This window comes from Pristiophorus japonicus, chromosome 15 (genome assembly GCF_044704955.1).
Source record: "Pristiophorus japonicus isolate sPriJap1 chromosome 15, sPriJap1.hap1, whole genome shotgun sequence".
In the NCBI taxonomy this organism is placed as follows: domain Eukaryota; kingdom Metazoa; phylum Chordata; class Chondrichthyes; family Pristiophoridae; genus Pristiophorus; species Pristiophorus japonicus.
The window spans coordinates 25,507,005-25,522,831 of record NC_091991.1 but is presented as its reverse complement, the minus strand read 5'-3'; the positions used below and the strand labels follow the sequence as shown (position 1 = coordinate 25,522,831).

At 43.4% G+C, this 15,827-nt stretch overlaps 1 protein-coding gene across 8 annotated transcripts in view; it reads left to right on the top strand.

The window, feature by feature from the left end:
* The window catches only part of slc38a4 (solute carrier family 38 member 4), an 80,868-nt gene that overhangs the window by 25,538 nt on the left and 39,503 nt on the right, over positions 1 to 15,827 (top strand). For 7 of the 8 annotated variants that reach the window (XM_070900250.1, XM_070900246.1, XM_070900248.1 and 4 more), the window contains one exon: positions 15,696 to 15,806. The gene's annotated coding sequence lies outside the window, so the exon portion shown is untranslated. Of the gene's footprint in view, positions 1 to 14,008; positions 14,032 to 15,695; positions 15,807 to 15,827 lie in introns of those variants that run through there. The other variant, XM_070900253.1, reaches the window with a different exon arrangement.

Below are 15,827 nucleotides of genomic sequence, written 5' to 3'. Positions count from 1 at the left end.
AAATCGTGCCTTTAGCTGCCTCAGCCCCATGCTTTGGTATCAGTGCCTGAAACTCATCTGTCTCTCCACATCCCTTTAAGACGTTCCTTAAGACCAAACCCTTGGTCAGCCCTCCTAATATCTCTAGCATCAATTTATTTTCCTTATGCCTCTGTGAAGCACCTTCAGACATTATTGTATGTTAACGGCGCAATATAAATCCAGGTTATTGCAATAACTATACATTTGTAGGTAAAAATTGCGTCTGGGATGTATCCTTCACATATCACACTTCGCAATATCACACGTTGCAGATGCAAAACAGCCATTTGCTTGGAACCCGAGTTAACAACGGCCTCTGGTTAACAGGAGCACTTTATAAAGTAATTGCAATTACTGGAATCTGCTCATTTTTACCGTCTTCCCACTATACTTGAGCCATAGCCTGAAGGCAACAGGTCAGGTTAGCAGCTAAACATTACTGTGATCCAGACACGAGACTGCCCATACATATTATTGTATGTGTTCTGCTTACATGACAAGTAAACATATAAATCTATCACAAGCCAACATATACTTAAGCAAATAAAATCATCTTTATAAAGCTTGGAAGAATATGGACATTATATTCAAAGTGAGGAACAAGTGTCATAGAAAAGGGATCACTTCATAAGGTGGGGGGTCAAGCAAATAGACTGTGAGGTAGCCAAGTAAATAAGTTACGGAGCTACTACTTGAGGGGTTGTGATAATTCTTTTTTAAATATTGTGTATAATATCAGTTATTAACCACACATAAGTATGGCTAACTTAACTTTAATATGAAACCTGAGTGAACTAATTTCCTTTGACTGTGTCACTCCAACCAAAAATAAATGTACTTACATTTAGTTATTTGATCTTCCCCACTTGCACTTTTCATGCCTCAGACCTCAAATGTGTAATTAGAAATGCAGTATCATTTTTCAAGTAATAATTCATCACGAGAGCTAGGTGGATTTCCAGCTGTTCTGACGTCAATAAATTTGCATCGGGTTCAAGTCCCACTCCACGGACTTGAGCATGTAAAGCTAGGCTAACACTCCAGTGCAGTGCTGAGAGAGTGCTGCACTGTCAGAGGTGCCATCTCTCGGATAAGATGTTAAACCGAGGCCCCCTCTGCTGTCACGGTGGACGTAAAAGATCCCATGGCACTATTTCAAAGAAGAGCAGGGGCGTTATCCCCGTTGTCCTGGCCAATATTTACTCCTCCATCAATATTACAAAAACAGTTTATATGGTCTTTATCACATTGCTTTTTGTGGGAGCTTGCTGTGTGCAAATTAGCTGCCACATGTCCTTCTTTTCCTTCCTTCCTTCCCCCTTCCCTTCCCCTACCTATTAGAGAGAGGTCCCTGTAAAGCACAGGAAATGTTTTAACACACTAAAGCCTCTTATGTTTTCATCTTAGTGGTGTTCTAACAAGTGTCATGACTGTTCCTTGCCATAAGTTTTTCGCCAACGTGCCCATATCCTACCTCGCACCGAGTCCCGTTCGCACTCACCCCTGTGCTCGCTGACCTGCATTGGCTGCTGCTTCACCAACGTCTCGATTTTAAAATTCTCATCTTCGTGTTCAAATACCTCCAGGGCCTCGCCCCTCACTATCTCTGTAACCTGTTCCAGCCATACAACCCTCCAAAAAATCTACATTCCTCTAACTCTGGTCTCTTGTGCATCCCCCAGTTCCTTCACATCACCTTTGGCAGCCATGTCTTCAACCATCCAGGCCCTAAGCTCTGGAATTCCCACCCCAAACCTCTCCACCATCGCTCTCCTTCTCTACTAAACCCTGCTTAAATCCTACCTCTTCTCCAAGCCTTTGGTCACCTGTCCTAACATCTCCTTCTTTGGCTTGGTGCCAATTTTTGTCTGATTTATGCTCCTTTTGAAGTGCCTCAGGATGTTTTATTACACTATAAAGACTATTTAAATGCAAGTTGTTGATATTTCTCTAATATTAACAAAAATATGCTTATGTGTGAATGTTGCTCATAAACCCATTTGTTTCTGTTACTTTATTCTTGTTCTATAAAAGAGAAAGAACTTGCATTTATATAGCACCTTTCACAACCTCAGGACGTCCCAAAGCGCTTTACAGCCAATGAAGTACTTTTGAAGTGTAGTGACTGTTGTAATGTAGGAAACGTGGCAGCCAACTTGCGCACAGCAAGCTCCCACAAACAGCAATGTGATAATAACCAGATAATCTGTTTTATTAATAGTGTTTAAGGGATAAATATTAGCCAGGACACCGGGGATAACTCCCCAGCTCTTCTTTGAAATAGTGTCATGGGATCATTTACGTTCACCTGAGAGGGCAGACGGACCCTCGGTTTAACGCTTCATCTATTGTATTGTCATAGAAATGATATGTTCGAACAATTTCATTTGATAAAATTGTAGAAAAATACTTCTGCAATAGTAATTTAGTGTTCCAATGGCTCAGTATCTACGACACTAGTAATGGACTCACGACTTAAATCACCATCATGGCTGATATGACAGTTGAATCATCTCTAGAAGCTGAGTTTTGGATGTGTCTCCAGCAATAAGATATCACTTCTCACACTGTTAAAGCGCCCATAGCAGGTTGACTAAAGAATGTCACAGACACCCAGAGAGAGGTGCTTATGCTGAGTGAGTCCTTCCAACCAAAGGCGATAACATAGATGTGGGAGACTAACTTTTGGAAGGGAAGATTGAATTTACAGGGTTAATCAGGCTTCCCACATTTTTTTGTTGATCTTACATTCTTAATTTTTGTCAAAGTGTCAAATTAGTATGTTATCCCAGGTACATAATGATTTGCAATTTGTTTAAATGAAAGATGTTAAGAGATTCTGTTCATTTGAAAGTGACTTGGTTCTTAGCAAGCTGAGACATTGCTACTTGCATTCTTACTAATTTGACCCCTTCACAATAAATGTGTTATCTATCCCAGGTAAATAATGATTTGCAGTTTGCTTTAAATGAAAGATGTTGAGATTCTGTTCCAGTGTTCAGCTTTCATTTGAAAGGCACATGTGGGAGATGAATTGTAAACGACATTGAAAAGTAGGTTGGCATCTGTCAAGATAATAGTCATTGAAGGTGCATTTTTCTACCTTGAGAAAGCACTGCTGTTGCCCTGTAGCGAGAAACAACAGCAAAAGTCATCAAAATATTTGATGTGCAAACATTTCCAGTTATTAAATGTCAAACCTGGTGATTTGACTTTATTTTTAATTGCCGCAATGGTTATTAATTAACCTGCAGATTAATATTAATTGCTTATCTGCGCAGCGGTTGTTAACCTTCTGATAGCAGAAATATCATTGAAATTGATAAGGCACAAAGCAATTGCCAGCAATAATAACACTGCACAGGAATATATTAACTTTTTAAACATTTTTCGTCGTCATATTTGGACCATTTGTTGAGTGCTGCCCAAATCTATCTCTGTCGTCTTGGCTCAATGGTGCCATTTTTGTCTCGGAGTCAGAAAGTAATAGGTTGAAATCCCAGCCCAGGAACTCGAGCACATAACTTAAGCTGACTTCTTCAGTGTAGTACTGAAGGAGTGCTGCTTTGTTGGAGGTGCCGTCTTTCGGATGAGATGTTAAATTGAAGTTCTCCTACAGTCCTGCCTGACATTTATCTCTCAACCAACACTACTAAAACAGCTTAACTGATCATTTATCCCATTGATATTTGCGGGACTTTGCTGTGTCTAAATTGGAAGCCAGATTTGCCGACATAACAACAGTGACTACAGTGCATTCTATAAAATCCACTGGCCGTGGAGCCCTATGGGTCATCCTCCAGATGTGAAAGATTCTATGTGAATGTAATTGTTTTCTACCATTAATATTTGTCATGGAATGATTTCTGGGAGCATTGTTTACCAATTTGTGAAATTCAGGTATTTACAAAAAAAAAACTTTGGGGAGAAGAAGGAGAATTTTTCCTTTCATTTCCCCCCCCCCCCTCTCCTGAAGGCAGTGGTTCGTGCTCCTGAAGTATGGTTCCAAGCAATGTTCCTGCTCATTTTTTTTGGGTGCACGTCCCCTTCAAATTTCTGCGCATGCACGGTTTTTCCATTATAAAGCCGCGGAGAGGCCTGCACGGGATGCCCAGAGCTCTGTGCGGTCACGCAGCTTAACAGGAACACTGGTTCCTCGGCCCTTTGATGCTGACTCTCCCATGTGGCTATTCTCAATGTGTGAACATGGAGAATGAATATTGGCAGTCTGTTTAACCAGAACAAATTTATCACAGCCTAGTCCAATTCTTTCCTCATGTGATGTGCACATTTTTCCAGCCGGGTTCACTGCCTAATGATCAAGAGTGGGAACCCAGGCTGATTCATCCCCTCTCCCTAATTCAGGACCACCAAGGCACTCAAACCTACTGGTAGCCAGAAAGAAGTGTCAGCCTTTGCCTCCAGCAGTTCTAGTTTGGCGATGGTACTTCTGGAGGCACTGGTAGAAATTACTTCTGCATCATAGGCAGGGCATTACCAACATTTCTTGAGCCCTTTTATTTGCTGGCTGGCCTCCCACATTCTACCCTACGTAAACTAGAGGTGATCCAAAAATTGGCTGCCCATATTTTAACTCCCACCAAGTCCCGCTTACTCATCACCCCTGTGCTCGCTGACCTACATTGGCTCCCGGTTAAGCAACACCTCGATTTCAAAATTCTCATCCTTGTTTTCAAATCCCTCCATGGCCTCGCCCCTCCCTATCTCTGTAATCTCCTCCAGCCCCACAACCCCCTCCCCCCGAGATGTCTGCCCTCCTCTAATTCTGCCCTCTTGAGCATCCTTACATAAGAACATAAGAATTAGGAATAGGAGTAGGCCATCTAGCCCCTCGAGCCTGCTCTGCCATTTAACAAGCTCCACTTACCCACCCGCTCCCCGTAACCCTTAATTCCCTTATTGGTTAAAAATCTATCTATCTGTGATTTGAATACATTCAATGAGCTAGCCTCAACAGCTTCCTTGGGCAGAGAATTCCACAGATTCACAAGCCTCTGGAAAAAGAAATTCCTTCTCAACTCAGTTTTAAATTGGCTCCCCCGTATTTTGAGGCTGTGCCCCCTAGTTCTAGTCTCCCCGACCAGTGGTAATCCTTGATTACAATCGCTCAACCATTGGTGGCTGTGCCTTCTGTTGCCTAAGTCCTAAGCTTTGTAATTCCCTGCCTAAACCTCTCCACCTCTCTACCTCTCTTTCTGCCTTCAACATCACAAAATAACAGATTATCTGCTCATTATTACATTGCTGTTGGTGGGAGCTTGCTTGTGCACAAATTGGCTGCTGCGTTTCCTACATTATAACAGTGACTACACTCCAAAAGTACTGTTGGCTGTAAAGTGCTTTGAGACGTCCAGTGGTCGTGAAAGGCACTATATAAATCCAAATCTTTCTTTTTTCAAGACGCTCCTTAAAACCTCCCTCTTTGACCAAGCTTTTGGTCACCTGCCCTAATTTCTCCTTATGTGGCTCGGTGTCAAATTTTTTGTCTCATAATACTCCTGTGAAGCGCCTTGGGACGTCTCACTATGTTAAAGGTGCTATATAAATACAAGTTTTTGTTGTTGTTATGGCACCTAATAGTTTTACTTGTTAATTATGTCATATAAATGGAGAACCTGCCACGTTGTTGCAGTACCTTAAAACTATCATTGCAATTGGGATTAATTTTACCGCAGTTAGTAGTAAGTCTATTTTATTGAAGTATAGATAAAAATTAAAGGTGGTACTTTCTGAAATGCAGGAGCCAGCAGCTGACATGACAAGTGGCATATTTAGAACTGACACTGACACGTAATGCTGGATCATTAGTAAACTTAAACGTATAGTTCAGTGTCATAACTTGGGTGGGTTTTGCTTGCAGCAGGCAGATTATCATGTCTGAATTTCTGCAGATAGCTACAGAAGGGTGAAGAAAAGTACTGGTGCATGTAAGCAGAATATTCTCTAATTTTTTTCATAGTGAATATTAGATATGACTAACTTGAAATGTTGTTACTACTATTTTGCAAGCTTGTCAGTCTATATATTTATATATTTTTCAAAATACTGTTGGGAAGGTAGTAAGATTGCACATGTATATTTCTAGCCAGATAGTTTGCTGTTAAAAAAAAATTAAACCAGACAGCGAAAGGAAATTCCGTTTTAAGCTTGTTCCTTGTTTTAGGTCAATCATAGAGATTCCAGCTTGCTATAGTTAGCTTCAGGACTCAAAGGTCTGGAAATTGAGACATGTTACGCCTGGAAAAAAGAGGTGCAATTTAGGGGCCGACCTCCCATGTTGTAAACATATCTGATGCCATATTGGATTGGGCAACATAAAGAATTCCCTGGTGGCCATCGAAAACAGGCGTGAGGCCCATTTGAATATGACATAGTTTAAGAATAAGGGGTCGTTCATTTAGAACTGAGATGAGGAGGAATTTCTTCTCTCAGAGGGCTGTAAATCTGTGGAATTCTCTGCACCAGAGAACTGTGGAGGCTGGGTCATTGAATATATTTAAGGTGGAGATAGGCAGATTTTTGAACGATAAGGGAGTGAAGGGTTATGGGAAGTGGGCAGGGAAGTGGAGTTGAGCCCAAGATCAGATCAGCCATGATCTTATTAAATGGCAGAGCAGGCTCGAGGGGTCTAATGGCCTACTCCTGCTCCTCGTTCTTATGTTTTTATGCTTAATGCAGCTTATTCAAGGGTGCCTGTTTAAGAAGCCACACCAGAAATTGAATGCAGCAGGCATCGGGTCTGCTGGTCTGCTCTGTTCAGGTTGGCCAGGTCTGCATGCGGCCTAACTAACAGTCCTTAAAGGAATCGCTGGAAGCCGGCAACAAAAATGCAAGTTGAAAAAAAAATACTCGCCTGAATGTGGAGCTGGGACGAGCATTTGTGTTCCTCCTCGCCACACGTTAAAGGTATGGGCTGCTTCCAGCCACAACTCTTCCCCCCCCCCCCCCTCCATCATCTCGGACTGTCCTAAAAACCACATCCAGTGTCCCAGCCGACCCATCCTGCTGCCCCCACCACCAGCGAGCTGCCCTGGGGCCGAGGCTGCTGCCTGCAGCTCACCGGGAATAAACAAGCGAGGCCAGTGGACCATTTTGTGGTGGTCCTGCCGCAGTGAAGAATTGTGCACTGTACCCGGATCATGTCTTGATTTGGGCGTGATCCAGTTGCTCGGCCAGAGTCCTTAAAGAAACCTTCTTGTCCTCTGAAGCCTTTTTTATATTAGCTGGCTCGTGCTGCCGGCAAGCAGATCCCACAAGCTGAGGCCGACACCTGAGATAAAGTTGGCAGATTTGCGGAGGGAGGTCGCTGGGAAGGTCCGGTTTTTAGTGGGTCTGCCGAGCAACCGACCTGAGTGAGTCTGCCAACTTTATCTTTAGGGGTAGAAATAGCCCCGCTGTCAGAAACGGGGAGCACCAACTGTTTTTTTTTTAGTTTTTTTTTTCTCTGTGGTGCGGTGTTCCGGTCGGGTGCAGGGCACGTGACCTCGCAGCAGGTCTGCCGCCGCGTCACAACGTCTCCCCCCCCTTCAGTTAAAGGGGAGGGCCGCTGCGAGCTCTGCCGCCACTTCACTCGCGTCTACTGGTCCACCTGGGAGGGTTTCGGTCTGTGGCTGGCCTGGCCGCACCCGGGGGTATAATTGTCGGGCCGACCTGGTAGTCGGCCAACAAAAAAAAGTAACATGGCAGCTACGGCAGTGCGCCCTCCCCTTTAAGGGCGACCGCGCCGCCATTTCACACAGAGTGCACCAACAGCAAAAGCTGCCGCCGGCACCGGTCAGCGGTGGGGCCGCTCCCGCTGGACAATTTTAGTTAAGGGGCAATTTCGCAAGGTCATATTTGCGAGGGGGTCCCCGCCAGACGGTAAAGGGTCGGCGCGTGCACGCCGCGGCAGGAAACAGGCGGAGAGGTCCTGGACACCACCCGGCTCCTGAGGAAGGGCAATTTACAAAATGGCGACCCCTCCACGGAGAGTCGGTAGCCATTCCGCGCCGCCCCGTGACCGCTGCTTTCAGGCGGTCAGAGGCCTTATCGGGAGGGGCAATTTGGGCCTCTTAGTGTTGTCGCTCGGTACATGAGACCATCATAATACAGTCTAAAAGTGGCAGGTATTTCTCCGTCCTCACTCATTTGAAATCCTGGACACGTGTGGAAGGAGGTTCATAACGCACAATTCCCCACCTCATTGTGCAGCCTATCGGACTGACTCCCCATTCCATTTGATGCTTCTTGGCCGTTTGCCACCCTCTATATCTCCCGGCCTGGCTTGCCGTTCAGTAGCCCTGCATCATAAACAGACAGTCATGTCAAGAGGTTGAGGTAAGAAGGTAGAGCCTCATATTTGCAAACGCTGTGAAACTGTGGGAGAGAAAGATCAGGGACCACTAAATGCCTGAAAACTAAAGTACCACTGGATTAGTGGCAATATGGGCTGTATACCTAGTCCCTCACAAATTGAATGGGAGATTAATTCCATTGTACGGCCATAATATCCTGAGCGAAGCTAGGTACGCAAGTAAATTTTAAAACATACTTTCTCATACATTATATATAAGGAACGTTTAAAAGGTGTTGAGTAACTGCAAATATTAGCAGGACTTGGATTACTGGTATGAGTGGTTGTGAAAGCTTCATGTGTATCGGTTTATAGATTAACAGCAATCTGAGTGAAATCATTAGGATTGAACTGTCGGACTAAAATTGCTTACTTGATAACTAGAGGCATCACATATATAAAGTATAAAATGCAAGCTATTTAATACCCAGAGCATCATTCTTTATTAACGTCGTAGGCATGTGCATTTTATTTGTTTTGTAGAGAAACTAAGGTAGTTAGAGTAATGCAGAGACACGGGGCGGTCTGAAGAGAAAAAGTGCGCAGGATAAATGTGAGTTAATTCCATTCCTAACTCCTGCCACTGTCCAGTTTTCAACTGTGCAACACATGCCAACCTGATACTGTGGTGGCACGGCAGTATGGGATCTTGGTTTGGTTTTTCCTCATGTTGCTGTGAGGAGGCACCAAAGTAGAATTTGCCAAATCGGAGAGCGACGTATCGTTTTGGTTGCCCTCGTGCGTTCCTGGCTGCTGATGGAGGGGGCATTTGCAGAGGTCCGGGAGCAGGCCAGCCTTTCAGCTGCGAGGAACTCTGGGCACTTGGACTGACTGGTGGGCCAGTAGGATGATTCCCATACCTCCACATAATGTAAATTGTGTGGGAAAAGATACTTATTCTTGTGGAGCATTGTATCTCTGTAGAACTGACGAATAAAAAATATAATCAAATCAAAATTGTATACTGAAGTAAGCCATAAACAAAATGATTAATCAGATGTAGCGTCACATTGGGGGGAATTTTAACCCCATTTCCCCCCCCCCCCCCCAGCTGGGTGGGAGCAGTCAGTGAGTAAGTTGCTCCATTTCTGCCTGGCGCCATTTTCTCTTTGCCAACTTTCAAGTCAACCGAGGCTCTGACAGCTGGGGGCCTAATTAAAATGGAAAGGCTGTGACCCAATGACACCGCGATACAGTTTTGTGCCACAACTCGTGGGGGAGGCCTGCCCAGAGGCAAACCCGCCAGAGAAAGCTGGTGGGAATCAGCAGAGTGGCCAGAAGAGGTCAAGGTAAGCTTTGTTCTTTAATCTTTGGGCAGATTCCTTGAGGGACCAGTGCCTGATGGGCCCTGGAAGAAATCCTTGGGCCTAGGACTAGGGGGCATGGTCTATAAATTAGAGGCAGACCTTTCAGGAGTGAAATTAGGAAACACTTCTACACGCAAAGGGTGGTAGAAGTTTGGGGAACTCTTCCGCAAACGGCAATTGATGCCAGATCAGTTGTTAACTTTAAATTTGAGATTGATAGATTTTTGTTAACCAAACGTATTATGGGATATGGGGCAAAGGAGGGTATATGGAGCTAGGTCACCGATCAGCCATGATCTCATTGAATGGCGGAACAGGCTCGAGGGCTGAATAGTCTACTCCTGTACCTATGTTCCTCCCCTTGCACTGCCCTCGCTTTCCCTTCCTACACCAGCATCTATTTTGGACCCCCGGCACTTAGCTTACGCTATGGACCGTCACCTTGGGTCCCTGGCAGCGTCTGGCTCCCGCCTCAATTCCCGTTCCCACCCGCTGGCCTTGACGTCATTCCCGCCGGATGTCAAACAGTGAAACGTGGCATGGCCATTAACATTGGCTGCACCTTGCTTTGTTCTTGTCCTCTGGGTGCGTCACCCGTTTTGGGTGCTGCCACGCACCAACCCTGCGGCGAGTTAAAATCGGCACCAATATGACACTATACTAACACTGCCAGTGTGTCAATCAATATCAAAAGGTGTCAATAAAGGGAAAAAATATAGGGATCTTAATATCTTTCTGAGAGTTGTAGACCAGTTATACCACACATTTGAACTGCAAAGTGGTTTTCACTTTGTATCGGAAGAGGTGTACCTCAGGTGTGAAGTCGCTGGTAGGAATTTTCAGTTGAGGAAATGGCATGAGACTGAGCTTAGGAGGCGATGCATCTGCTCTAGTATAACTGCAATCAATGTCAAGTGAATGTTAAAGAGTGACAGCCTTCAAACTTTATAAAGTTCATTTTGAAAGTTCCTGAGTTGGTAAAGAGGCAACTTTCCACTGACAAAATGTGACTATTTTTGGCGTGTGTGCGCAATGCTACGCTGTCCTTGACTGGAGCATTTGTGGTGTTTGCAGCATAATCTGTGTCTGCTGACCTTTGTATTGATTTCAAATCTATTTGTTTCCCAGAGGTACCAATTTTTTTGGCTAAAGGCTAACTGAATCCAAACTAGAACCGGTCACATTACAGAAAGGTTATTTGCCAGAATACGAACAAACGAACAATGACAGACAGGAAAAAACCCACTGGTCAATGCACACGCGAGTCTCACACACGAGTGATGCCTTGTGCATCACAGCGCATATACTTTCCACCCATCCTGCACCATGTAATCTCCCGAGAGAAGCAACAGAACATAGAAAAACCCAAGCCAGTTAGCGGGGGAAAAATCGGAAAAATTCCTCTCCGACCCCATTAGATGATCAAAACTAATCCAGGAGACCAGTCTGGCCCCGATTAGTGTTATACGGTACAGGTTGTACCTCTCCAGTCCGGCACCCTTGGGACCTGCCCAGTGCAGGAACAGAGAATTTTCCAAACCACAGGAGGTCAACTGGTGACAACGACCCGGACATGTTCTGCGCATGCGCTGCGCAGAAGCCTACTGCGCAGCATTTAGTCGTCCAGAAGTCGAGAGAAGCAGCGGGGCGGGGAGAGAGCGAGCTGAGCCGCAAGCCGGCAAGCCCCGAGCTTCACGCTGAGCCGTGACAGAGAGGCGGGGGAGAGAGAGAGAGAGAGTGAGCCTGGGGTCAGGCCCAGCTTCTGCACCTCAGATAGCCGCCTGCCCTTTTCTTCCCTTTCCTTGCCCGGCCTACTTCCCTCAACGAACAGCATGCCACCCACACTGGGACTAATGCTGGACCAGGAATGTTTCCGGACTAAAGAGTCCCGGATTGGAGAGGTACAACCTGTACCTAGATTTTATACAAGGTAATTTCTGTTCCAGCCAGAAACTAGTCTGGCTCTTCTTTGAAGGAATTAAGTGTTCACCGCAAGAGCCGGCAGCCTGTTCTACACGTCCACTCATCTTTGGGAAAGGAACCACCTCCAAACATCTAACCTAGTTCTGGCCTTATAACACTTGGCGTTGTGACCCCTGGTCCTCCTGAACTTATTTAGTTGCAACAAACTGTCTACATCATGATCTGATTATATTTGTGTACAGGTACTGGCACCAGATATAAACATGATCAAATCAGCAGATATTATTTCTTAACTGTGATGGTTTCACTCTTAGTGCTTCTTCATCTGTCAGCTGTGGATCATCATCATCATCATCATAGGCGGTCCCTCGCAATGAGGATGACTTGCTTCCACGCCAAAAAAAGGACGAATTCACAGGTGTTTCAATGAAGGACCGAACTACATCCTGAAGGGTAGCACACTCCCCTCTGAGTCAGAAGGTTGTGGGTTCACGTCCACTCCAGGAACTTGAGCAAATAATCTAGGCTGACACTCCAGTGCAGTGCTGAGGGAGTGCTGCACTGTCGGAGGTGCCATGATTCAGATGAGACGTTAAATGGAGGCACAGTCTGCCCTCTCAGGTGGACATAAAAGATCCCATTGCACTATTTCGAAGAACAGTAGTAGAATTATCCCTGGTGTCCTGGCCAATATTTATCCCTCAATCAACATAACAAAAACAGATTATCTGGTCATTATCACATTGCTGTTTGTGGGAGCTTGCTGTACGCAAGTTAATTGCTGCGTTTCCCACATTACAACAGTGACTACACTTCAAAAAGTACTTCATTGGCTGTAAAGCGCTTTGAGATGTCCGGTGGTTGTGAAAGGCGCTCTACAAATACACATCTTTCATTCCTTTATCAATAATTTTGGTCTCCCTTTCTCTTCTGGCCTTGAATAGAATTTCCACGTCTCCATTGGTTTCCTTTGTTATGCCAAACACTTAATTCTTCTCAACAATGCTTAACATTCTATAAAGCTCAACTCTATCCAAGACTTGAGTTCTGCTCCCATACCATAACGAGGGGGTATCTCTCCATTTCTCTCACCTCCTTGGACAGGATACAAGATTAAACTCTGATAGGGGAGCCCTCTAAGTTCTCTGTTCACCACTCTACTCTTTCTGCTGCAACTATTTTGTTACAACCTTCTGTCATTTTATTGCTACTTCAATAATTAGCATTTTCTTCGCTTGTTCCTTCTCGCAATGCTCTTCTCTATATCCTCAAGGCATTGGAATCCAAACTTACCGTACTGTCTCTCACTCTAACTAATTTTGTCCCAGGACCATAAATCTGTGGATCGCTTCAGTCTTTCCTTTTTCCTACAATCTCAGGTGTTTAAAACCAAACTTGTTTTCAATTAATCACTACTTCTTGAGTCACCTCATGTTCTCTTTAATGTTTTCAAGCCTGGTGTCTTCTGTTGTGGGCCTCAGCCTTTCTCTGGTAAAAGCAAAATTTGTGCTAGCAGTAAAAATTATGCCAATGACAATGAGATAATTTCTGATCGTTGGCTTGTACTAGTGTCCAGAAGATGCTTTTTTTAAAAGTCAGACCATTGCCTGAACGATATGTCAGTTGTAGAATTCTGCTTTCATGCAGATTGATAAGATAAACAGTTTAATCTTGATTTTGGATAAGATATCGGCCTTTCGTATTGCTGACGTAAGCAGTCTTTAAATGGAGGTGTTGGGTTTAGTGCATTTGATGATTGGCTCTCGTAGTGTACTCCCCCTGCCCCCCTCTTTAGTCATCTGTTCATCTGTCTATGATGCAAACAGCCCAAGGTCTTATGTGCAACAGTACAAATGTTGCTTTGCAGAGTTAACCCAGGCAACAGTTTGCGAAATAATTTTTATTTATGTATTAAGGTAATATCGGTTTTCATGACTGAATGAGTGTAATGATTATACTTTGGTTTACTTACATATTTTGACTGTTACACTTTTCTTATTGTTATTTAAACAAGATTATGGAATTATGGTTGAATCTATTTTTCAATGATTTCATCTGTAGCAGTGGGATGTAGTTAATCAATATTAAAATTAGAAGCGTTGTTAAATCCATTTTTGTGACATGAAATTGAATGTTAACCAATTTATTTCTGGTGGTACTTTTGGAAATCTGACTTGTTTTCTTGTAATGTGGTAATTTTAGAACAGAATATTCTGTCAGCTATTAAGTAATGCAGCATAATAATACTTTAAGGTACCATGTTCTGTTGGTCTAAGTTATCCTTACCATATTTATAGTTTTGGTTGTTTTCACGTAGCAGCCCATTGGCTGTTATTATCAAACATATCAAATATATTACCATGTCATTTCCTTTTCTTTATTGTTAGATAAAAGGGGTAAAGATTGGGAACGGTTAAAATGAATCAGGTGATTTTTATTTCTTGTGTCAGTAATTTATGTTAAAATGGATACTGAAAACATGTACAGTGTAATGCATTTTGAAACATTTTATATATTCGAGAAATATAAATTTGCATTCTTCAAAACCAAAAGCAAATGTAGTTTTGCAGCCAAATAGTTTAAAAGGAAAATGACTGGTACTATTTTATACTAGGAAACAGCAGTAGATGCTCATTATAGTATAGTACAATGCATGGGATTTGGAGCCTGCGAAGGTACCTCGAGTGGGCACAGATTTATAAAGGTGGACTTGTTATTTTGAACTGCATGTGTATGTACGTTGATCTTTCCCACTCAGACAATAGATTTTTTACTGGAACAACTGTGGTATACCATGGTGACAGCTGTTGCTCAGTTGATAACAATCTTGCCCCAAAGTCAGAAGGTTGTGGGTTCAAGTCCCACTCCAGAGACTTGTGCACAAAAAGTCTAGGCTGCCACTCCACTGCAGTACTGAGGGAATGCTGCACTGGATACGCCGTTAAACCGAGGCCCCGTCTGCTCTCTTGGATGATCGTGAAAGATCACATGGCACTATTTCGAAGAAGAGCAGGAAAGTTATCCCCAGTATCCTGGTCAATGTGTATCACTCAATTGACATACAAAAATGGATTATCTGGTCATTATCACATTGCTGGTTGTGGGAGCTTGTTGTGCGCAAATTGGCTGCTGCGTTTCCCCCATTATAACCAGTGACTACACTCCAAAAGTAATTAATTGGCTGTAAAGCATTTCTGGACGTCCTGTGGTCTTGAAAGGCGCTATATAAATCCAAGTCTTTTACAGTATTTGTTGTGACTTGTTTTAAACAGAGCAACATGGTTTATGTGAAACCAATTGAGCAGGGCTGCCTGTGAAACTGTACTTTGTCAAGAGTCAGAGCTTTCAGAATAGGAGTAGGCAAAGAGGAAAGAAAGAACTTGCATTTATATAGAGCCTTTCACAACATCAGGGCAGCCCAAAGCTTTTTACAGCGAGTTAATCACTTTTGAAGTGTAGTCTCTGTTGTAATGTAGGGAAATGCGGCAGCCAATTTGCACACGGCAAGTTTCCACAAACAGCAATGTGATAAATGGCCAATTAAACAGTTTTGACGGTTTTGGTTGAAGGACAAATGTTGGCCAGGAAACCGGGAGAATTCTTCGAATAGTGCCATGGGGTCTTTTACATTGATCCGCAGCACTCCCTCAGCACAGCACTGGAGTGTCAGCTGAGATTATGTGCTTAAGTCCTGGAGGGGGCTTTGGACCCACATCATTCTGACAGAGGTGAGAGTGCTACCACTGAGCAGAGGCGGACATCTTAAGGAGAGCCTGTTAATTGAAAGTAATTTTTTAATCAAATTATCCCGCACCATGAATGAAGCAATTTTAATTAAAATAAACAAATAATTGAAATACATCAACTAAGTTCAGAGTAGATTATTAACTTTTAAGCATCTACTTCAGGAATATTTGTGGATACATGAAATTGTTTTTAAAATCTATTTTTAATTAAACATCTGTAAATTCAGTAAAGATTGTGAGTTAAATGGAGATCTTAACCTAGTTTGGATTTGTTTAATTGGCCCATGTGTTCCAACTGCTCATTCATATTGCTTAATCTATGATTTTTTTTGTGGTTTCTAACAGGTAACATTCCCAAGAAAAATTAATTTTCGAATTATTGAGACTGAATTTCAAAAAAGTTAAAGAAGTAGCACCTTTAAGATTCACTTGAAGGAACTTGATTATTTGAGTTGGGTAAGTACACCTGAGTAGTTC